The 25,217-nt window shown below is 47.2% G+C and overlaps 1 long non-coding RNA gene across 12 annotated transcripts in view; it reads left to right on the top strand.

Moving 5' to 3' along the window:
- Positions 1–25,217, top strand: part of LOC105684788 — a 115,503-nt gene that overhangs the window by 49,244 nt on the left and 41,042 nt on the right. Inside the window, exon 3 of one of the 12 annotated variants that reach the window (XR_007277114.1) lies at positions 618–887. The exons of 10 other annotated variants lie outside the window; for them this stretch is intronic. This is a non-coding gene — a long non-coding RNA (uncharacterized LOC105684788). The remainder of the gene's footprint in view (positions 1–617; positions 888–25,217) is intronic. One more of the 12 variants, XR_007277115.1, reaches the window with a different exon arrangement.

Here is a 25,217-nt window from a genome sequence, read left to right as displayed (position 1 = left end):
CTATCGCTCTTCGCAGTCAGTGAGGCGCGATCCTCGATAGCGAGAATCTCCTACGACCCGCGTGACACAAGAGGACGGAGAGAAGATGCTTCCGTTACTCACGGCGAGATCCCGCGGGGCTTCGACAAGCGAAGATAACGAGTATAATGCGCGTGTATCGCGGTGTTTAAGAGGAGGAGAAAAGAAAGAATCCAGCCGACGCATCCTCCGCGAATTTATATGTATATATAGAAATGAAGGAACTGTTTCGCAGAGCCGAAGTGACGACATAAATTTCCGTTTATCTCTTCGGCGAATCCGTAGTGAAGTACACGGTACACCCCTATCGTAATAACGCGTACTCGTGCAGCGCAGGTATCGGTAAAAATAGCGCCGAGATTTAGGTGGTACGGGAGAGAGAGAGAGGGAGAGAGAGAGAGAGAGAGAGAGTAGGACGGAGAAAAATATGACAGAGAAAGAACGGTCGGCTAGAGTAAAAGAGGGAGAATTGTTACAGAGGGGTGAGGGAAAGCGAAGTTGTCTGCAACAGCTGTGAAATGTTTATGAAGGCCCGACTAATTTATCACACCTATACAATCTCACACGTGTATGCAGGACTGACTTTATCATACTTACAGCGAATGGTGCTTATACCTACTAGGTGCAGAGGAGAGTGAATGGGGTGAAAACGGGGAGAGAAAAGGGGTAAGGGGACGTCAATCGATACAAGGTTCACCGGAAACAATGCGATACCAGCTATATACGAATCCGGGAAAAAGGCTGACGGGGCGCCGCAGAAAATAAAAACTGACAATAAAAGAGGAATGGATGAACGGAGTGAAGGAGGGGGGGGCCGTCGGTTCGCCGCTACTACAGCCTGGCCGCCGTTATTAATTATAATCTCCGAGGTAGGTACGAGAATATTTCCGGTTGTAGCTGAGTTTCATTAGTTTATGCTTACATCGACACGCCCGCGGTTAGGCGACGAAGAACCGATGATGAGAAGAAAAAAAAAAAAAAAACATAGCGAAATAAAGAATCGAGTGGATTTGAAGAAAACGAAAAAAAAAAAATGAACGAACGAATGAAACAATGGGGAAAAAAAGATGATCTCGCGTCACCCGAAGTCTTCAGAAAATCGTCAGATGACACGCGACTCTCCGCGTGTAATGTACGCGACGGGTCGGTCGGTAATTATTTTTCCTGAATCAGACTGGCGAAAATATTGCCTTTTCTCAACGGTGTCGCGCGGTACGACTGTCTCCCTGTCCGTCTGCGTGTCACTTTGCTCTTCAAAACATTTGTCGGCTCTCACAGGTATCAAGGGATATTCACCGGGGTAGCGACAACGGAAGGGAACAATAGGAACCCGGCGCCGTGGTCCCACAGACACAAACGTATATATATATATATATATATGTGTCAGGGGTGGTATGACACACTACGCCGTATCCCCCAAGGGTGGAGAAAGCACAGGTGCCGCACAGTGTACGTACGTGCGAATTGAGCCGATACATGACCCCGTGTCGAACCGATCCACTCAAGTATCTATTTCACTCGTGATATTACGGAACAGCGGACGAACAACGAGAGTCCGATCATCTGCGAAACGGTTTTTTTCCCCACTCCCTCGTTTTTGCTTTTTTTTTTCTTTCCGCCGGCTAAGATGCACCGAAATATAAATGTATCGTTAAAATGTCTCCTACTGACGAGAGGTCACCGAAGCCTTCGTTTCCCGACGTTGTTCTTACGTCAAACGTTACTTGGATATTTACGACCAGCCGGGGGAGACGGATCCGCGGCACACAGCGCGACGAATTTTGAGCATATATTTTGGCGAACGACGAACGAAACGGAATTATTCAGAAAAACGCGGTTCGCTCGAGAGGTTACGTGCGTACGGTCTTTAAGCGAACAAAACTGCCGTAGGTAAAAGAGAATCACGAAACGACCTTTAACGCCGGGACCTTAATTTTTTACGACGGCTACGGGCGGGGGGGGGGAGGAGGAGAGTCTAGAAACATCGTCGTAACGATTACGTTGCTCGTAACTCTTATTTCTTCAATTGGAAATATGAATGCGGTAAATTTTTATGACTTTCCGCGGCTGAAATAATTTTCAATTAGCTCCATCAATCGGAAGTTTGTCTTGGGCAGAAGGATAAAAAGAAAAATAGAGGGGTAAAAAATACGAAAATTATTCATCGAAGAAAGTTCCTACTGCGGATTTGCAAAAACGGCCGACGAGTAAAATACGCTGTTGTTCGTCATAATTAACTTCAAATAAACCGGCGAGACCCCTCCCGCGACTCAGAAGTGGCAAGTTAACTTATGGCGAAATTTGGAAGGGCCGATTAGAATTACCGTGGGCGCTTATTACGATGGTAGGGAACGGGGAAAACCCGAGGGGCGAGTGCGTGGAGCTTCCGTCCCTCGGCGAATGTCGCGTATATCGCTGTTAAAAGTTGAGGAAATATTTCTCCGTACTTAACCCACCACCCACCGGGGGATGGTCACGCTTTCGCCCACCCCCCCCCCCCCCCCCCCCCCCTTTAGAACGCGAGCGCTTAGAGTAAATTCAGCCACGGTCGAGCGGTGTGGAAATTGAAAAATGAACGCGAACTTTGTCGATGAATATGCAAATGATTTTTTAAGCGGTAAAACGTTTCGAAACGAGCTACAACTGAGGGAGATCAGAGCTTTTCTCTAACCAGAAACGCCACGGGCTTTTCCTGGGGGATAACATTTTTAGTAATTTATTTATTTATTTTATATTATTTTTTTTTTTCACATTTTTTTTCCTTGTCAAAGAAAACTCGCAGACCTTATTCGCTCATAAATTCATCTTCGGCACTAATTTGCTCTCTTTTCTGTTCAACGCTTTTTATTTATGAAATCCCGGCTATACGTATATACTTCCCGAATAACAAAATTACTTTCCAATCCGCAATCGTATGAATTTTATTTCTCATTACGATCCTCTTTTCTCTCGGACAGCTGGCCTGTCAAAAGAAATGCGTATACCTATATACGGGGGACTCGTGTATCAAGTTCCAAGTTCATAGACGGTCGTAAAATAAACATTTCGTTTTTTTTTTACTTTTTTTTTTTATTCTTCGGAGAGGGTGGCTATCAAAAGAATGAAACCGAAGCAGGACGCATTAGCCAAAAAGACTTGTTTCTGTCACTGACTTATGTCATAATCCCCTCTTAGCCTTTCTCAGCTCCTCGCGCTACTCCATCGCTGAGAGTGTGAGATCCTGTTCCCGTTTTCGTCCCGCTCTCACTCTCAGCCTCCCTGTGACCACCTTTGGCGCGCGCTAGAGAGCAATTCATCAAGCAACAGCACGCTGGCCCCCTGCCCCTCGCTATTTCCACCCTCACGCTGCCCCCGTCGCCCCCGTCGCCCCGGCCTCCCCCGACTTCTTTGTGGAGCTGGAGGCGCGACTCCCGGGTCACAAGTTGCGACCGAAGATTAAAGGTCCTCCAACCGACCTCGACAAATTGTCATCTCGAGAATCTTCTTCACTTTTTTCCCCCCTTTTTTTTTTATTCAACTTCACCGCTTTCACCCCGGAATACGTGTGTGTATATACGTGGAAAACCATCCTCCGGTAAATGGACAATGTCGGCGTGAAAATAAGAGATTTATTCCGGTTGAATATAATTCTTGGAAATTAAGGCGCGGGTCTGCGGTGAAACGTGTTGAACTCTTGGGAACCGCGCGTCGAGTGGCCCCTCAAATATTTTTTCGCGCTAACGACGGTACGGCGATACCGCGGCGATATTAATATATAACGGGCACGGTAACAAAGAGGACTCGCTGAAAAGCCGAAGGTGAAAGATATAAAGCCGCCGTGGAATACGCTCTAGTATAAGTTTTCCAAGGTCGAAGAGGTCGGACGTCTGGCTCTTCAAGCTACTTCCAGTGAACTTGGTACAGCGCGCGGACGTTGACTCGTCGTCGTTAACGTATATTTTTTTCTCTCAAACTGCAGTTTTTTTTTTTTTTTTTTGGTTTTTTTGTTTTGTTTTTTTCTTTTTCCGACGCGCAATTTCTACGGCTGACACGTCAGCCACCGCAGCGACCGGCACGCGTGGGTGCTACGTGTGCGATACGCGCCGGGGTCGTGAGGAAAAGAAAAGCCAAAATGCTAATTTCACCGCGATACCATTTTACCCTCGCCATACTCGGTGAACGCTTGCGGCGTATTCTGAGCTTTTCTTTTTTGTTTTTCGTTTTTTGTTTCGTTTTTTTTTTTCTACCGCCGTGTGTTTACCAGAATTTTGTTATTCTATATATACGCGACATAAAAGACAGTTGCGTACACCTATTCTATAAATAACGTGAAACGCTTTAATATGCGGGGAGCGTGGAATACACGCGGGTACCTAAAAACGATCATAAAGTGTCATTTATGCGGGAGCCATGCTTCCAGCTCCCTTATTATACACTAAAAATTTGAAGGCGGCTATAGAGAAAGAGAGAGAAATGAAAATCTGCCCTCTAAAATCCTCCCCCTTCAGCTAGGTAATAACACCGCGCCGGCGGTACCGCAGGTATAACTCCGGTGAATGTGAACAATTAAGTTTTCATCGCGACGCATTTTCTGCAACGGCACCTTTTCAGGGTATAACTATGAGTATCAGTAGTACACGCTCGTACAAAGTGTGGAGGAGAATTACTTCTTACGCTCAACACTTATATATCCTGCCGGGTCGTGTAGCCGGGAACACGCTAAGTTTTCTCCATGACAGAGCAAAGTCTGAAACTCGTTTATGGCAAAGAAGTTGCGAGCAGCCAGCGCGACGAGGACTTACTTTAATCCCATGCACTCTGTAATTTTCTGCACTTCTTGGTAACACTTGTTCCCATACTCGAGATATAAGTGCGACGAAATTGAGACCCGCGGGAACAAAGCTGGCGTATGAATATATTCCCCGCGATGAGGGCGAACAAACGACGCGGTAGTATAACTTTGTTTTCCAATTGCCGATAAAAACAACTCGCAGGAATAATTGCCGGCTGTAAAAAAAAGCGGCTTTCGCGCATCGGAAACTCGGGCACTCGGAGCCCGTCGTTGGGCCGAATGGAATGTAAAAAAATATCCCTTAAATACTTTCTCGGGAAAAACGTGGAGAGCGTTGACGAAAGAAAAAGCGAACGCGGAAGAAGGGTGAGTTTTTGCGGCGATGATGACCGCCAGTCGAGCGCGAACATCTGAGCAGTTCTTGATGCTGGCAAAGAAGAACGACAGCTTAGTGATACAGAGCTGTGGGGAGTGATTAAACGCATTCAAGGGCTCTTCGTGATTTACGAATGAATCGAAGACTTTGTTTTTACCTTCTTCTCCTCCGGAATGGTACGATATAATCTTCGAATCGCTACCTCGTATACTGGCTTCCTCTCGCGAATCAATCCTTTGGGAAACTTCCGTCTGCTCGTAAAAGGGAAACGACCACAATCGCTATACGACATCTCGGAGCATTCGCTGATATGATTTTCTCATTGCGTCAAAAACTTGTGAAAAAACATCGTTCGATATCGCCAAAAATTGTAGCCCTTCCTCCGCTCGAACCCGGAGGCTCGACGGAGGTATACAGGGTGAGTCAATCCAAGTGTCGAGAATGGGAGGGACTTGACAGGCACGAGGCTCCGCCCCTTCAGCCAATCAGCTAATTTGAATCGCCTTTATTAGGAACAAAATTTTTTTATTTGTCGATTGACTAAATGGGCGTGGCCTCGTGCCTGTATCGAGTCCCTCCCATTCTGGACACTTGGAGTAACTCACCCTGTATAACCCTTTCGCGCTCGCAGTTGCGTAGAGCTGGGCTGTCTTTCGTATAAATTAATACATAACTTAACGTCATCCCATTATTTCCACACCCTCATCGGACCCTCCGAAACGGCCAGATTCCGCGCCATATCATCCGAACGTTAGGGTTTAATTTCATCATTCGTGAACCGAAACAACTCATTGTCGGAAAGCATTCGCGGGCGTGAATATACTTTGCAGACGGTTTGCCGGTTGCTCGAATATACGGTGTACACGTTATGTAACGTACACTGTATATAACCAGACGGCGGAGTAAGCGATTTTGCCAAGTTCTCGACAACTTTAGTTGTTAAGATGATTATGAGAGCGGAGAGACGTTTGTTTCGCGTTTGCAAAGAACTCTCCGTACCCCAGAAGACGATGAAATAGACGAAGCTAAGAACGTCGAATACCTCGCCTCCGCTCCGTATCAAAACGCATTTTGATACGGTACGAACCGACGACTCGTGATTCCGTCGGAGAATGAGATTTGAAATTTTCATACCTTGTATGCCGATACAGATTCTTGGACGACGGTCTCGGCTGCCGGGTATAACGGAGCTCACTTACTCAACGATTGCCCGCTCGGATCTTCCCCTCTGTCTTCGCCGTACCTGATTGGCATTAAATTTGCTACACGTGGTTTGCTAGGCGAAACTGGCGAACTAGTAGACGAGACACAGTGGTGCAAACGAGTCACGGTATACTGAAACATGCGAAAGATAACGTAGGTTACGCGGCGTTGTAACGACGCTCGCATTATTTTATGAATAAATTGTCTTCGGATCGAGTAATTTGAGAAATACGCGCTACGATCGTCACGGTCCTTAAAGCGTAGGCGTAACAATGACGGGGGAGCGATTGATAAAATCATCCCGACGGAGATATCTGACGTAGAGTGACTGGGACGGGCTCCGGTTTCCAAGGTGATGGAATAGGTATGACAAAAGGAGAAAAAGAGGACAGAAAAAAAAAAAAAAAACAGGGGAACGGAATACATGTTGAGAAATGAAAATAGAAATAAACAAGGAAGAATAAGGAGAAACGGGCGAGAAATAAAGAGGCGAGAAGACGAGAAACGTGAGCATCGGTAAGGAAAAGGAAAGGCTGACGGAAGGGGTGGAAGCGTTGCCCGATTCATGCACAGACGAATTCCTTGAAAAATTCCGCTGCGAAGAAATAATAAAAGACGCAACAACCGGTGAATTTTTCATTTGGGAAACAAAGACCTTACGTCCGTGCGCGACTCTTCTGCTTTTATTTTTTTACGTCTCGTTTCGCATCACCTTCCATCTCTGCCTCGTTTCCCTCACTTCTGCGAGAAGGGAGAAAGAAAAAAAAAAAAAAAAAAAAAAAAAAAAAGGGGGAGAAAATTCGCCTCCCTTATCACGGAAACGGAGGAGCAATATTGAAACTTACTCGACGGAGAGCGAAAGAGCATAATGTGAAAAGGGTAGGACGACGCGATAAGCGCTCGCGAAATGCTCGACGATGCCGAGTTCCCATCGGTGGCGAGCGGATGTCTTCCTCTCCGTCTCTCTCTCTTTTCACCTTCCGCGTCCCTCATCCTCCGTCGCGAGGGTATCCCACCCCCTGGTAACGTGGTAACGGACCCGACATTGACACACGAATCCCTCCCCCCCCCCCCCCCCTCCCACCTCCCGCCAGATCGCGTACGGAGCTGCTCGGGCGCCCCACAGAGGAACGAATTTGAGGAATTCGTGAGCCGAAATGGTCGAAGAAGGGCGGTAGCGCCGGAGCGGGGGAACGGGGGGGGGGGGGGGGGGGGGGGGAAGGAATATCGGGGTGGAACGGCGGAGGGGATGATTTCTGAATATTTCAGTAAGGAGAGGGTGTTTTTCGAGGCGCCTTGGTAATTGGTGAGCTGAATCATTGATTAGCCGGCAAGAGTCGAGCCCGAGGGTAAGGGATGCAGAGGGGGGATGAGGGAAAGATGTACCTAATGTAGCCTAAGATATTACTTCGCCAGATTAAAACTCAACAAATGCGAGGAACGCAAAGGAACGTAATAATGTAGAAATTTAATTAGACCTTTCTACATAATACTTTACAATTTAGCTATACTTCGACTATAACCATCCGAATACCGAAGAGAGCTCGGAAATATTTATAAAATATGCTCAAAGCAAAAATCAACTTGTTATCATCAATGCGAATTCTATTAGACATTTTCGCGAAAAACGATCAACCGTGTACGTGTACTCGGTATCACTCGAAACCGTCAAATTTTCCTCTGCTAATAAGTTCGTAGTCATTCTAATCGCGCTAATTGGAGCTTTTGAATATTTATCCGTGGAAACGCTTCAGACTCCACGTACATATAATCATCTACGCGGCCCTCCAACGACGATGCAAAGGTTCTCGTACGGGTACTTAGCGAAACAAAAACCAAACGTACCAACTCGGAATCGGCAAATTGATATAATTACTACGAAGATCGTAATGGCGAAATAGTGGTGAGCCTTCACGGAGCTCGGGGACGAATTATCGGCTCCATAAATTTCGTAGGGTTCGTATCATTTGCTTTTAATAACACGACTCTGTTCCAGGGTGGAAATTTGAATCGAATTTCTCGAAACCTCTCCGGGAAGCGGCTTCGCTCCGACGGAGGGGGATGGGGGCGGGGGGGGGGGGGGGGAGGTAGAGAGAGATCGGAGTCGAGTTTGTAAGCAGAACATCTTCTAGGTAACGAAACACAGAGGAAGACTTGTTTAGGAAACTGTTGAAAACTTGCGTAGCGAAAACTCGCCCGTGGATGTTGGTAGTGGTAGCGATGTGGTGGTAGCCTCAAACGAGTTGTCGAGAAGTTTGCGAAGGAATACAAACTCGATGTGTTGCTGAGTGCACGTGGAATGGCCCCCTTTCTCCCCCCGCTCTCTCCCTCCCTCTTTATTCTCACTATTCCCACTACGTTCCCTTCGTTTCATCGTGCCAAGGATAAGAGTGTGTCCTGGAAATGGAACTTATTCTTGTCAAGAAATTTCACCTGCTCCATTCGCCGAAAAGTTGTTTGAGGCTCCGTGGAAAAGGCGACGCCGGAACTTTCATTTTATCTTACAATTTTCCTGCGTATTTCACCCTTCTCCGTCGGTCTGCCGAACGTACACTCGATTACTCGTCTCTGGATCACTTCCGTATTTTCACATCCGAATTTGGGATTTTCTTTTTTTTCATACTATCGTAAAATCTTCGGCATAATTATTTTCCGAACTCGACGACGCGATAAAATCGATCATCTCCGAACGAATGAAAAGAACGGAGGAATATTATGGGGTTGTTTTATCACCGGTACCGATGGAGTGAAGAATACTCAGGGTCTTCCATTTTTTTTTTCCACGACTTTCTTCCATCTCGCTCACATTTCCTAGATATCTCTCTCCTCCTCTCCCTCGCCTGTAATCCCCTTTAATTATTTTCCATTATCCTCCAATCACCAGACCGTACCGAGTGAGCTCCATTTGAGTTCTTAGCACTCGTTATCTCTTCCTCGGTCCCCACAGGGAGAGGAAGTCTGGATTAAGCTTCGCTCGCAAGGACGACACCGATCCGCCCCTCCCGGTCATCTTTATTTTCTCCCGACTGTCTTTCAACCTCCCGTCATTTTTCTCCGTTCGAAAAAAAAAAAACAATCGCACGGCCGCATCCCCGCACGCGTCCGACGTCGCGGTTTCTCAATGCCCAATAACAGCGACCGCGTAAAATCACGAGTCACGAATCACACGCCGGTTCCGTTCATCCCAAGAGTCGCGGATCGCAAGGGACGACCCTCGGCGATGTATAGAAAATAAATAGAAGGGAAAAAAAGCGACTCATGCCACTCCCGAGGATCCCCTAAAATTGGCAGGCCATTTCAAATCATGACAAACCAAAGCTGGCGCAAACATTTGCTCGGTCATTCGGTCTCGGGTCTAATTTTCTTCGAGTCCTTTGACAAATTTTCCTCTCATAAATGGACGTAACAATTTTCTTTATTTCAATCCGAGTCCTATCGCCGATTTCGTTACACGGTAGAAAAACCGTCCGCTTCTTTATGTACAAAATATAAAGGGAACCGGAAGCGCGCTTTCATTTTCTCAGGTGAAATTGATTCGACGCGACAAGAGCGTGCCCCACGCGTCGTAGTTCGCCCATCCCGTCCGAATTCCCATTGGGCGTGTGTAATTCGAACGCACATACGGTCGAGCGAACACGTTTGATTGGATAAATTGTTACGGACAATCCGCGCTCTCATTTTTTCTCAACAATTTTCACCTTCGCTCGTCGTTTCGTTCTAACGAGCGCCGCTGCCACCGCCGATCATCGGACGATCTGAGATCCGCGATTATCTTTCATGATTCCGCGCAACGATCGCGATTTCAGTCAACGTCGCGTGTGACAAACGTCCGGATTTTATACCCGCCACTTAATCTAATCCCTCGAACGCGCGGTTGGAGGGCAGAGTTCTAATTCGGAGTCGGGAGATCGGAAAATCATAGCCCCCTTTCGTAGCGCGCGCGAGACGGTTGCAATATAGCTGAGATATATGGGGATCTGGGGGTGGTGGGGGGGGTCGGGTGGTCGGGTGGTCGGGTGGTGATTAACAAGGGATTTGCGAGCGCTTGAATTCATCAACCCACCACCGAAGCCAACAACTACCACGGTTACCGGTAGTCGTCGTCTCATCTGGGGCGACGGATGCTCGCTCGCGTCACTTAAACACGCGGAACGCTAAGCGTTAAAAGCAGCGGAGCTCCGCCGGAAGTGGGTGTGCGATACGGAGTAGGGGGGGATGAGACGAGGACTCAGGTATTGTTGCGGCGACACTACCCGACGACTTCTGAAAGCTAATTACTCCCAGGCGATGCTTCGCGTCTGCACGGTGTCTTAATATTGCGGCGAAGCTCTCTAGCTATCCGAGGACAACCCCCGCCGCCGCCGCCGCCGCCGCAACACACCTCGGGCTCCGTTACGACTTGATTTTACCGAAGACGGTGCCGAGGTGCCACCGCGTCGCCGCCGATCCATAGATAACCAACCGTCGCCTGGGTTGCAGTCGGTTGCGAGCGGGTAAGACTGCTTCCGCTCTCCTTCGGGAAGTTCACGGGGGGCTTCGTTCGCTAGGCACGCGTCGTTTGTCACGGCAGCCAAAATATACGGGATTCGCGTTGCTTCAAAGGAGTAACCTCGGCTAACGAGAACGGCTTTCATTTCGGTGTATATCATTGGTAGCTTAGTTGGGGCGAAATAATTTTACGTTTACCGCGGTGTTACCCGCGCGTCAGGTTTCGTTCGGTTTGATGGAATATCGAAGAATCCGAAGAGCCGACGGAAGAGAACGTTGAAAATATACATTGTACAGAGGTTGGTTTCAACTCACGTAACAAGTCACGAACGATGAACGTCAGCCGTTGGTTAGAAAAGATGAGAAAAATAATCGCGGCCGTACCCCCCGACGTATCGTTAATTCACTCAATGGGAATTTTGAAGCCCTCGCGACCGAAAATTGATAAAGACTAATACATACAAAAAACACAAAATAAAATATCACTTGAGGAGATTTTGTCACATGGCTTGGCCATTAACGTCGAATCATATTTACCGAGCGGAACCCTGGCAACGCGATGTCGATTCAACGCATATCGAGCACCTTCGGGTCTATCGATTCGGCGGGGTAATCGCTGAAAAAAAATTACATCGCAACACCCCCGTGACGATCGCCGCGGAACTGATGAACGATAACTCTGTAATATCCGCAACTATTTCTCGATTCCCTCCTTATCGGAAAAATTCCGCATTTCTTCCATCGTCTGTTTTTGTTTTGAAACGCCGCTATCTGATCAAATTTCTTGAAACATCGACGGTTAGGAGCAATTTTACACGAGGCGACCGCGCCAACCCGATGGACGTAAAACATAATTAAACGAGTTAACGCCGTGGGAGGGTGTACGCAGGTCTAATTTGTCATGCGGTAACCCATTTTAACCCTCGGTAAGCAAATTTCCGTACACTTTTTTAATTTCTCTTCCGTCCATTCCGAAAGTATACCGGGAGCTTCAAGTGTATACGTATATGTATGTGTACCCACATTGTGCGGGTGAGTAAAAGAGATAAGAGCGGAGCGGCAAAAAAAAAGGGCGGCGAGAGGGGACATGAAATTTTCATAGGGCACGTACCGCCCTAGCCCTGATGCCCATAGTACTAAAACCGGGCCCACTTTACTGTCTTTTTACTACTTGCAGCCCTGAAACTCGAGACCAGTCAACGGTGTACAGTGGCCAACTAAACTCACGGATCATAGCCCAAAGTGCTCTGCACATTTTTCTTTCTTTTCTTCCGTCATCCCTGTATAGTATACCCGAAAGCAGAGGTCAGCTTCTGCTCGTTTGCAGGGAGGATCAAGAATCTCTTTTTCTTTTGTGCGGCGAGCGTTTCACTCTGCCCGGGCAAATATATGTGTATTATTATTGTGTATAATAAGTGTATACACACACCGCACAAACAACTGATCCATCACGAACGATCGGGTTTCTTCTTCGTATTTTTTTCTTTCGCCCTTTTTATCGTACGTTGCGTTACGGTAACGTCGTTTTTCAGAATAACTGATCACGAAACGTACGTATTAATAGAAACCCATGACGGTGATACAGGATTGGGGTGAGAGGTTCGAAATTCCGTGAAGAAATTTCATGGTTCGAGGGAAGCTTCGTCCCCTTCGCTTTGTCCCCCTAGTCATCAACCCCCGTAAGATTCTTTCGGCGACATCATCCCCTCGTAGGCTGCGGTTTGCTCGAAATCTAGAGATTCCTCGGCGAACAAGGGAAATATTTGTTTTCCCTCATACACGGGTGATGAGCGAACTAGCGAATAAGAAAAATAGGAAAAAAAAGAAACTGGTAAAAAATCGATTATCTCCTCCGGTCGCATAATTCGTCGGAAGTTTGTCGAAATTTAAATTGGTACGAAAAGCGTCGCGACGCGGCGATTCCGCGCGACGAAGAGATCCGCATCGGCCTATCACATGTAAGCAAGTTTGACTCGAGAGTTCACCGGGAATGGACCGTCTCGTCTCGACTTGGCGAAAGTCATCGGAAGTTGGTATACCCTTGGTAAGATGTTGGATGTCGGGGGCGGTACGGGGTAGTGGGTAGTGGGTAGAAAATCGACGTAGCGAGCAAACTGCCGTGGCTAAAAAGAGATAAGGATAGAGGAAATAAAAGTGACCGCCGTCGGGGGTCTGGGGGGGGGGAGGGGGGAGGGAATGCGGGCGGCGTAGTGGTTCCGAAAGAAAATTACTTTGCCCTCGAGCCCCACCCAGGACCCCGCAGGTCTCGTCTTTTACAACCCACTCTTGACTCTCCACCGCTACATCCGTGGTTAGACAGTAGTCAGTCACGCCGACGACCTTCTGGATATCCCCTTCTCATTCCCCCCCCCCTCCCACCCATTTTCCACCTCCTCCCCGATTAACGACAATTTCCCTGTACGAAATGGTGCGAGAGCACGTGTCACGTACCGAGGGAACGGTCCGCGGCTTCCTACACGGACCTCTTCGCTCCCCTTTCCACCGGACCACGGAGTCTCGACCCTCTTCTTTTTGTTTTTCTTTCTCATTCTACTCATCGGCTTCATGCTCCCTCAACCTTCGACTTTCGCGTTCTTTCATTCCATCAGCCACTCTGAGATCAGGTCACGCGCTACTCGCTTGTCCGTATAAAGACTGTCCGCTAGTACCCGCGGAGACGGGTATACACTTTTCTTTGTACGTAATTTGAACGGGTGATTCCTGCAGCGGTGCCGCCTGACGTGTAGCTGGGCTATACCTCACCGATGGTAATAATAATTCAAATTCGCAAAAATTCCACCTCCCGCCCCCCGCGAGATCTTCGGAGGGCCGAGAGGGAGTCAAAGTTCATCGAAGATGCGGGGGGTGGGGGAGGGGGGGGGGTGAGGGTGGTAACGACGTACGCGATGCACGGTGTAGGGGTGAGCAAACTTCTTGTTAGCGGTCGTTCCGCGCGAGGCAGAAGCGTTTGCTTAGTCCAAGATTGACTTAAACTTCTTCGGCCCAGGGGGTATGCTCGTGGTGCGCGTATGTTAAGCCGCAGTTAAGCGCCCGTCGGTGGTACCGCGTGCTCCGCCACCGGGCGTCCGCCTTCAACTCTCGCCTCCCTCGGCGTTATTCACCTTCTTCCAGCGAACCCGTTAACTCAACATCCTTAGCAGTCACGTGGCGCGTTTACCGCAGAACTTTCAGGATTAGTCCGGCATCGTAGGTCCACACGTACCTCGCATACATACGTAGAGCGGAACAACCTTCGCGCAACGGATTAAACCGAATCGGAAAATGCGACCGTTGGCCTCCGCTTCGCCGAGAGTTTTTAACGCGAATGTTTCGATCGTATGTGCGGAGATACGATCGGCACGCAATTGCATAATTCCGGGTTTTCTAGAATCGAATGCGCTGAAGGATAACCGGGTGATAATCGATCACTTTTCAACGAGCACGTATACCTCTTTGCAAACTAATCCGAATACGCCGCGTGAAATTGTACGTCGTTCGCGTTCTGTTTAACTAGCGAGTCGAGCGGGTTTATACCGTAAAATAATGGACGAGGATGTATAATACGCTGGCGAGTTCTCTCCGTGGAAATACATGCGAGGGACACATATCCGGTGGAGGAGACGTAGAAGGGTGCGAGCGAATACGGCGCTGCGGGAGTCGCGGGGTCCTCCCTCGTTGTCGCGTACCAGCGATTTATGCGGACTTTCGAAGTACTTTGAATAACGCGATCAACCGGAACACTTTTCCTCTCGGACGTCTGCCGTAAATCATATCGATAAACTTTACCTGCGTTCGGAAGATCGTTTGAACTATACCCCGGCGGATAGGAGGGGTGATTCCGACTGCGGAGCGGCCCAACGTTGTGAAATTGGAGTGAAGTTTGACTCGACGTAAAGTCAAAAGAATTGAATAATATACCCGAGCGTGGGTGGGTGAAAGTTTTTCGTTGTGGACAAAAGATCGTTCCGAACGAATCTGATTTATCAATGGAATTGTAATCGTGATGAATGGGAATCGATTTAATGGGAGAAAAAGAAAACGGCCGCTCCGCGGTATGGTAGTTTTAATCATTCGATCGGAAGAGTAACGCGAACACTTTTCGTATCCTATAATCTGATTTGTCCGCGCGCACGACCGAGGATTTTAAGAGGAAACTTTGCCCCTCGACTGGCCGAAGCAACGGGGGAATCAAGAGATAGTAATTATGGCCTCGGTCGGAGATAAATACAAACGCGGTTGAATATTTCAATAGGTTTAGTACGTGTTTCATTCGGGGGGAAAACATAGAGGAGCCGAAGGTAGAAATCGAGAGAACGAGAGGTCTGGCAAAGAGAAACGCTAACCCCATCAGTCGTGGCAGAAATGAGAGCTAAATAAGTAAGGGACTCGACGCGAGGTATGAGGAGGAGGCGCTGAGGAAAACGGGGCGAAAGAAATAAAGACGGCGGAGAAGCGAGATGAAAACTACGGGACGAAGGGAGGACCGGGGGGAACTCGGTGAATCGGGGAAATTGACAGCCTTCTCCATTATTGACGCAGGGAACCGAGGGAAGTGCGAACCGAGCAGCGGCAGCGATCGCGTCTAACAATTCTCGCGATATATTCCGCATAACTGACAGAATTCCGCCATTTTCCGCGAACGGTACGCCATACGGCGAGAGTGCGGGTTGCCGGAGGGGGATAATTTTCGGCGGCCATCGGAGTTTCTCGACACGTTATTCTTGCGAGGCGTTCTCGAGATGGAAAAGTGACGGCGAAAATTTTTTTTTTTCCCCTCTCCTTTTACACCGCGTCGTGTTGGAAAACATCCGTTCGCAACGAGCGACGGTTCGTATAACGAACGTGTCGATTGTTCAACTGGGACACGATTTTCATCAAAGCTCTTTCAACTCGCTATGGTTGTTTACCGCGTAATGGACTTTTCTCGCCTCGAGACACTTCGGAATCTTTTCCCTCCTTTCTCGTCGTTTAAGAGCCGAGAGGCGTATTTCTTTATTTATCGAATGGAACGAGGAATTAGAGTCAGAAAGCGTTCCGCCGTCCCCCAAATCACGACTCGGCGTCGAGAGCCCAAAAGTTATAACTTTACCTCTGCGTATCTGCTATACGGTCTCTCTAAATTTCCGGGCTATCGTGCGCCCGTTGACGACGATATTCCGTCTTCCTCGATGAATTTCCCTACCCTCTTAACGTTGGTGAAAGAAAAAAAAAAAAAAGAAAATTAGAACTATATTTGCCACCTGCAAAACATCAGGTGAATAATTCGCAGAGTGTATGAAAGAAGAAAGCGTCGCCGAACGATGGTTCCATTACCTCCGGGTCTCTGCGTGGCTAGAAAGAAACAATACGTCTTGCTCCATTTCTGAGCCTCCCCCACTCTCATCCATCATATTCTCAATGTACCGTACATCGGCAGGTGAAAGCATTTCATATTTCATTATTTTCCGCCTTACGGGCGTTCTTCGTTTCTCGTAGGTGTGCGCCACGAAAATGAGAGTTAGTTATTCGCGGGTTACGTTGGCGTGGACCGGATATGGCCCGGGAACCCCGATAAAAAGGTGAAGCCTAGAAAACCACATCACGTATGCGCGCGTATCGAGGTTGCCTACACTCAGCCAAGGGTTGCCGCTCGCGATCCGGCTTGGGTAAGATTTCACGACGACTAGGCGGTTAACTGTCTGTGTTCGGAGTGCGAAATCTACTTAGTCATTCGCCATATTGCGCCCCAAAGAGTATATCCCCCTCTTATCCCTCTATACCTTCGCAAACATTTCCCTGCCGGCAATCCGCTACGATTTCAGGTGGAGGGTGGCGAATGGGTCGAACGAACTCGGGGAGAACTACCACGTTGAAAGTCACAGTTCCATCTTAACGTTAATGGTGTCACCCGTCGCCACCACCGCCAAGATACACAAGACGGCTGCGCCGCCTCCTCGATTCCCCACAATCCGGCTGTGAGGTTTACGCGATATACATTCAAATAATTTAACTTCGTCAAATTTCATTGAAAGCGTTTTCTGTTCGAGGTACAGATCGATACTTCGTTACAAACGTGTCCAACTTTGGATAATAATTTCGTACTCCGCTGTAACTGCACTTGGCGATCGCGAATCCACGTAACTGCAGGTCGGTAGTGCTCTGTGCGTTACCTACATACAGGGTGAGTCACTCCAAATGTCGAGAATGGGAGGGAAGCGCTCATAAGCACTCGACGTTTGTATTGACAGTGGAGCTCAACAATTTGAATCGAAATAAATGAATACTTGACAGCCTGGTTAAGTAGTTGTTGATACTTCTCACCTATTCCAATAAATTGTATCACATGCCGAACTCTTCTAGTTGTTGATTGGCTAAAGGGGCGGGGCCTCGTGCCTATATCGAGTCCCTCCCCTTCTCGACACTTGGAATGAATCATCCTGTATATGCGTTAATTTTTTTTCCATCTTTTCTAGAATACTATGTTAAAACTATTTGAACGAAGCGGAAAATTTGCAAAAAAATTCACCTCGACAGGGTAAACAATTCAACTAACACACGCCCGAGCAACAGAATTTTAATTACAGTGTTTTACAATTTTGTCATCTTTGTTCGGTATTTTTTGTTTGTTACTACAAAGTTTTTTTTTCGATAGCTGAGACCGCTCGTAAATATTATATCCGACCGACGAGTGACATTCTTCGAAAATTTTTTTAGAAGATATTAAAATTATTGAATCTTGATAAAACACGAGGGGCTCGTATATATTCATCTAAGGGATGATTTTGAGAGAAGATAAATAAATGTACGACGAAGACGTTGAAATTTTGGAAATATTCCCTTCCCCGTGAAAGTTAGTTTTTCGGACTCCCTTTGAAGTAGTCGTTTTCGTTTCGTTTTGTCAGGAAATATGTGGCAAAGGATATCTAATATTGCCGGCGCAGTTGGTCCAGGTGAACCTATACGTACTAAAATATTACCGAGCCCGAGATATTGGCATGCATATCTCGATGGAGTATGGAAATTCGTCGATGTATTTTCGGTTTCTTTGTGATCAAAGGAGGTATTCTCAACGAAGGTGATACGGTACGGAATTCAAGTTGAAATTATCTGCGACAAAGTTTATAGAGCGTGGAATCCGGGTTTTTGGGGAATATCCGTACACCCGTGTACCGGTTCGTACTCGTTGCTCGTCACTCGTGGTCTTCATCAACGTCTACACTTTATAGCATCGCTCCGAAAATTTGTTCGCTTTCAAAATGCTCTACTGTTCACGCAATATAGGGAACGTAGGGGCAAAGTGGGATCGAAAAGGATTTCAAACATCATTCTGGATGTTTCAAAATTTGCTTTTTTGTCTCATGGTTTACTTACGAACCCCGTTTTGCCCCGCCTTCCCCTGAGAGCCGATTCCATCACCCAGTAACGTCATCCAACTATTTTTATTTCACGGGAATCGATGAAGCGCGAAGTTTCTCAATGATTTATAAAGATCGCTTTCAATTCGCAGGGGCCGAGTGTGAAAAATAATTGTCTGAAAGACGCAGATGTTTCAGGGGCAAATATTTTTTATCTTTGGAAAAAAACAAAAAACAGTTCAAAATGAGCAAACGATCCTCGGAAGACATCTACATAAGTATAACGTTATTGTAATAAAATATTTTGATTTGTTACCATTTTCAACGTGGCAGTGATTTCCAGTTCCACTAGAACAAATCCGAACCGACGATCATTCCTCAACGTCGAGATTCCTTAAATTATCTGTATTTCGTAGCCGGAGATTCACCCTTTTCTCACAGTCAGCCCATGTCAAATGCATTGTTCTCCGGTATAATTTACCGTTGTTCGAATCACATCGTACATTTTATCGCCTCCGATATCAGCTGAACGTAGATACGGTGCGGGGTGTAGCGTATAGGTAACTGAAATGTTGATAAATTTGCCGAATTTCGTTTTCAGCACGTATACTTTCGGGAGGCGTGCCGATTGCCGATTTCCTTCTCCCGTTCGATTCGCGAGTATTCCGCAGTCTTCCTGCACCATCCCCCTGGGGCTACGAATACAACCGTGAGAAAAATTGATTGCACCATGTTTTCGTCCGCCCTGTAACTAACGTGCTTCTCTCGTATCAGTTGGACAATTTTACGGAGCATCGTGGAAAATCATATTTCGAGTGATTCGGATACGTTGCTGAGTTTCGGTTTTGAATATCAAGTAATTCATTGGCTGAACGCCGTCGGTTTTCATTACTGGCGTTAACCCCGTCTTCCGTGACATGCGGTAAGCGAATACGCCGAGGCCTAGATCCTCCCGGTTCCCTTCCGCATCGGAAGTTCTAAGCTCCTTGCTTTCTGGAGCGGAAGTACGAACAGAAACGGGGCACAGAGCGGAGCGGAGCGGAGGAGAGCGTCGCCCGGCACCGAGCGCGAGAGGGAGTAAGAGGGTGGAACGCGACGCTTCTTGCAATGAACGAGATACGCGGTCAGGACAACGACGGAACCTAGGAGATGCTCCTTTTTGCGGTTACCGCGTCCCGAGGCCATCAAGGACGGAAAGCTTCTTCTCGTAAGGATGGCTCGGCGAACGGGAAATGCCCGATGCTACTCTCAGAGAATTGCTCGACTCGTAGCTACCGCGACGGTTAGTTGAATGGACTCTTGAAGCGTGGATTGGAGAGCGAGAAGCCTCCGACGAGGAATTAAAGGCACGGATACACGGTAGCCGGAGGGTGAGTTGCTGCCCGAGGAGTTACGTGTTATTGAAATTTCCGACGTCTGGATTTCACGTGCATATATTTCACGTCTCGATGCCATTCCAGAGCTGTCCGGCTCAACGGCGTTGAGCTGGTCAGCTATTTTGCCCGACTGACGGACGAATACAACGCCGCAACACTTGAGTACGAACTACGTATAACCGTGTACGAATACCGCGGGTGTACCGCATCCGGTGTCTTCAACTTGCTATCGCAATATCAGTCGCGACCGCGACATGAATTGACAGACGTTGAATTGAACCCCCCTATAGGTACAACGCAACTTTGGAGTTTGCTGTTCTTTTTCCCTATATTCTTGTCCGGTGTGTAGGTTCGAAATTTATATTTCGTTTAGTTTTTTTTTCTTCTCCCTTTTTATCAACGATAAAAATTGAAGCCCTTCGATGTCCTAGTCAAGAATTTGTGGGATGGTATGTAACGAGGGGTTTAAAACGCTCTCCGGGAATAAAAAAAACGAACGCGATACGCGAATCGTAATTAAACGTTTCGTGAAGATCGTCGTTTAAGTGCATTATATTTGCACGCCAAGTTGCGTGTCGGTTACAACCGAAAACCAAGCCTCGTCAAAGCCACGCCATTCGGTTAATTATAATGGCGGCATGGTTCTTTTTTTTTTGTGTAATAAATACGCACGCACCGTTTTCTTTTTTTTTCGTTTTTTCTTTTTCATGAAATTTTTCGTTGCTTTCAAAATCAAAAGTTTGTCAAAGGCTTGCGGATTCTCCACTAAATTTGGAGCTTATTTTTCGATTCAAAGTTTCAATTGGACCATCGGGAGCGAACAATCGTTCGCAGGTCACGATGATTGGATTAAAAACGTGGCTTTCCTTGTCGACGAGTAAAAAATTTTCTATGGATAAAAACCGTTCGGTAAATTTGTCGGATTCAGGTAGTAGACGCGCGAGGTTTGCATACGTATACGTACATACGTACAGGTATATATACATGTCCGTTCATTGATTGTTAGGTGGACGAGAAATGAAGCACGTCTCACTAATTTCAAGTCTGAATCCGTCCATAGATCTGGTAGATTCGAAGGGCCGCCTACCACCTTTCCACATAATAATTTCCGGTTGTGGTAAACGTAGAATATTCACAGCTCAATGAGGCAGTTTCGCATCAAAGCGGAATTATCAGCCTTGTGCGCCGTAACGTCGGTTGAATACAGATTTCGCACCGATAAGGTATTCGACGCCTCTCCTACGCGCCTACATACATCCGAAGCGAATTTACGGGCACATATTCTCCCCGAGAGAACGACGACGAACCGTGCGAACATATTTCCAGATAAACTTGTAACGTCAACGAGGCTTTAATCGCCCCTGCACGCGGCGCGGCCCTCACAGCGGCGAGGGCATCGGGCGCTCGCCGATTCGCGTTATATCCGTTAACTATACAGTCGTAGCCGAAATCTCTACCCCGCGGAGGTTTCCATCAGCCCGGCGAAGGTCACGCGATAATAATTAGAGGGCTGCGAATGAGAAAAAATTACGAACGCGACGAGTAAAGTTGTGGGAAAATAAGAGGATCGGATATTTCAACCTAGATTCCGCGCGATCGGATCAAGTACCTACACGATACTTCGTCAAAAGAGGGGATTCGTTGAAGCGGATCGAATTGATTGAAGTATGAGCAAAATCTCAGATCAAACATTATCTGGGTCATATTTATAGCAGTCAACGTCGAGTTCGAGCTGACGCGTGTTTGACGTGAATAATTTTATTTCCGAAATCCAGTTTCGATTCAAAGTATGTATTTTGAAGGCACCGTAGGTATCGATGCAACCCGCGCACCGGTTGTATTTGTTTATTCATTTATTCGCTCATTTATTTCCGGGCTACATCGGTTTATTTATCAGTTCCGAGGCGAAGTTTGACAGCAACGGCGGCGCGTTTCCGTTGGATCGAGTAAAGTCCCGAGGAAAGGCTTGCTTGCAGCTTTGAAATTTTCCATCGAGATGAGATTTCTCGAGACGTCAGAACCCGGCACAAAAGTCTTCCTCAAAAGGAGGGAGTATTTCATTTCGTGAAAAGGAATTTTTCGAGTTTGAAACGAGGTAAGAAAGGGGGGAAAAAAGAACAAGAAGACGGAGGAGAGGACGACACCGTATTGTCAGAGATGTAATTTCCATTATTAATGATACTCCTTTTTTGATACCCGAAGGAAATTCTTTAATTCTCTAAGGATTCCATGTTCCCCTTTATACAACAGTATCCATCGCGATTAATAACGTGTTGGAATGTAACGGCGATATATTATTTTGCGAAAGCTCGTCCGCTACAACGCCCGATTTTCATCCCGATATTAATTGCAACCTTTCCAAATGTGTTGACCCACCGTGACCCGCGAACGTACTGCAATACGAATAAGATACGCAACTTTTTTTTTTTTTTCATTTCACTCCGCAAGATAAATTAGCATATAAAAATTTTACAAACGAGCGAACGTCCCGCCGCGTCTCGCGTACCAAGCTTACGGGTAATCAGGTTATTTATAGGCGAATGAGAAGAACATTTCCATCGAAAATTTCGCCGTCAAAAAGATACATCAGTCGCATGATCTGCGTAACAAGTGTTATCTCATAAAAACTCCAGCTGCCGATTTCACGGAGTTCGCCGATCCGAGGGTTGGATTCCACGTGTTTGAAAAAAAACGGAGTTTGCAAAGAAGAAGAAAAAAAAAACAAACTGACTTTGAAATAAGTTTCGGGTTCGAAGTGGGTCTCGTACGGGACACCCGAGTCGTCGCACCGCGTCGGACGTGCCCTCGGATGTTCTCGAGCGTTTTGTAATTGGGTTACGGGTCTCGTTAATTTGCATAAATACCAATATTTACGTGCAACTTGAGCGTGTAAAACGTGCTTGATTTCAATCGAGCTTTCGAAAGGTTTGATGATAAAATTTCGTTTGACATTCATACGGACGCTCCGAGGCACGCCGCTAGGAGAATATGCATGTGTTATACGTATCGCAGATATTCGCCAAAATGTTGTCCTGCAGGACCAGCTGCGCGGTTCAGACCGTTCGGGATAGATGACACGTTTCCAAGAACTTCCGTTTCGCCGTGTTCGTACCTATACGATAATAAGAAACCGATTCCGCTCGAGTGCCGTACAACACTAAAATCCAGCTAGGAACCTCGTAACCTATTCGTGATGGCCTCGAAACTCGCTGCACTTTTTGCCAACCAACGTATGCAGATATTATTTAGTACACCGCGCAACGTAACTGCGAACACGCAAGTTATATGCACGAGCTCGAATTCCCCCCCGATATTTTTACGAAACAGCGGCTCGGAATTCCCAAGCAATATTCCGAGTCGGAGAACGATTTTCGAAAACGGAGCAACGAATGAAACGAAATAGAAAAAGAAAAAAAAACGATCCGGATAAAGTCAGCGAAAGACTCCGAGGAGGTCAGCGAGAAACCGATCGATGCGAACAGTGCGAGATTCTCGGAATAAAACAAGATCGTCGCGGTTTCACCGCCCACTACGTGTGTAATATATACATACCTATCGGTGGCATAATATCTATATACGTATAGATATATATAGGGGGTGTACGGAGAATGCAGAGATGAGGGTGTTCGTATAAGGTAGGGTAAACATGTACACCGAAGTGTACGCTCGAATCGTTTCCTGCAGGTGGACGCGGGAACGTCGGCGTTCGTTCGCTCGCCCGACTACAGGGGGTGAGGTCAGCGGTCCTTGTCTGATCGCATAAATTCCAACAGAACGGCTGACGCAGTTGAGCCCACCGCGTTCGAACGGGTTAGGTATAAAGGTAGGTCGGTAGTGCATATGTGGGTATGCAATATCATATAGAAACCGGTGAATCGGAGGCTCAGAACAGCGGGATATGACGCGGGCCCGGCTATATGATCTCCAACGCGAGATGCAATTTCGCTAATTGGCAAGGATAATAATACGGGTATCCCGTGTACGCGGTATAAACTCGCCAATCAAGATTACCGAGTACCACGATTTCAAAAAGTTGAATGGATCCCTTTTTCGAGTCGCTCCGATCATTACCGAGCTTCGGTATCCGACGCTTTTGAACGTGGGATTTATTCAGGGATCGTGTTCGCTGGTTCGCATTTTTCTTCTCTTTTTCTCTTTTCCGTTATTCACAAATCGTTTCGCGCCCCGTGCTACTAGACCAAAAACGGTCAAATTTTTAATCCGTCAACCAACCCCCCGGCTATCGAAAAATTGTCGAAACAACTTCATACATTCCATCACCTGGACGGCTACGGTCGAATAATTCTATGACGTAATAAAAGGAGTTATACGACGTATCGAACAAACCGTACACGGCGGTACGTCGAGGTGAACAAAACTGCGTGAAACGCGAGTATTAACAACGTGGAGGAACGGAGTGGTCGGTCGCGGTTATGGGCTGGCTATACTACGGCATGCTAGTCCTACGAATGCATATGGGCGAACCTCGTTACTTTGCCACTACGGTCCGCAGCTGTGCGCGACCGGTTATTATTCAATATTTCGATTTGTCGACGTCCGTGTTACTGCTTCGACTGCGCGTTACACAGCTCCACGGACATCCCGTGCAGGTACCGTACACTGTACCCCACCTGACCAAACCAAACCATGCCGAAACGTACCTGCGGTACACAGCCATATATTTACGGCAACGTACGTATGGATCACAGCGAAGTTACGCCGCACTACGGACTCGACAAAATATGATCCGCCCGGGGGATGTGAGAGAAATTTGACCTGGTAGTGATTTTCGTGCCATTGTGATACCGCAGTGTAGGTACGCGGGGCACATCCCTGACTACGGATCGGTACGGGCGAGAGGCGAGCCGAAGCGAAATGCTCGCTATTATTAACAATCGGTCTCGAAATCCATCTTTGAATGTTCACCTGAAATCCTGTGACCTGTGGATTTTTATCGGAAATTTTATGTCCTGGAACGACAGCTGCTGTGTCTGAACTGGATTGGTACTTAAAACTTCCGCTCATTGTTGAGACCCGGTTTTTTAAAGCATCGACGTAAAGCGACTTTGACCGGAGTTTGAATGGACCTTGAGAACACTCGAGGCGACCCGCGTCATACCCGATTTCGGATGAATCGTTAAGACCGTCCGAAAAAGCGTCGGAATATTTTGGGAACGCGCGGGTACGATAATTTCGATGATCAATACGCAAAACCAGCGAAGGAGAAACTCGGTGTTTCGATCATTTCAATCAGCGGGGTGGGCGGAACACGTCACTGAAAAGTTATCGATAAAATCGGATATAAAAATATACCAGTATTTCGGAACCAACGTGTGTGTCGAGCACTCAGAGCCCGTTTCGTTTCGCTTCGATGTCCGGTCCGACCGACGCGGGTTCAGCGTCGCGACGACGACGTCAATACGAAAGGACAATATTGACCAGCCATCGGAGTTATCTTCGTGCGACATTATCCGATGTGTTGAGTTTCCGGTATGGTTAAGTGCTCTCGATATCGCTGGTATGGTTGTAACCGGATGCGAAGTGAAGCAAAAGTATCTTACGATATTGGAAATGAGGAGCGAGTAGGACGAGAAAAGGGGCATTACGCCAAATGAAACACGCGGTCCGTACAGAAAACGCTCAGCTTTTTC

This window comes from Athalia rosae, chromosome 2 (genome assembly GCF_917208135.1).
Source record: "Athalia rosae chromosome 2, iyAthRosa1.1, whole genome shotgun sequence".
In the NCBI taxonomy this organism is placed as follows: domain Eukaryota; kingdom Metazoa; phylum Arthropoda; class Insecta; order Hymenoptera; family Athaliidae; genus Athalia; species Athalia rosae.
The sequence above is the reverse complement of the archived record's forward strand: the minus strand, read 5'-3'. Positions and strand labels throughout refer to the sequence as shown.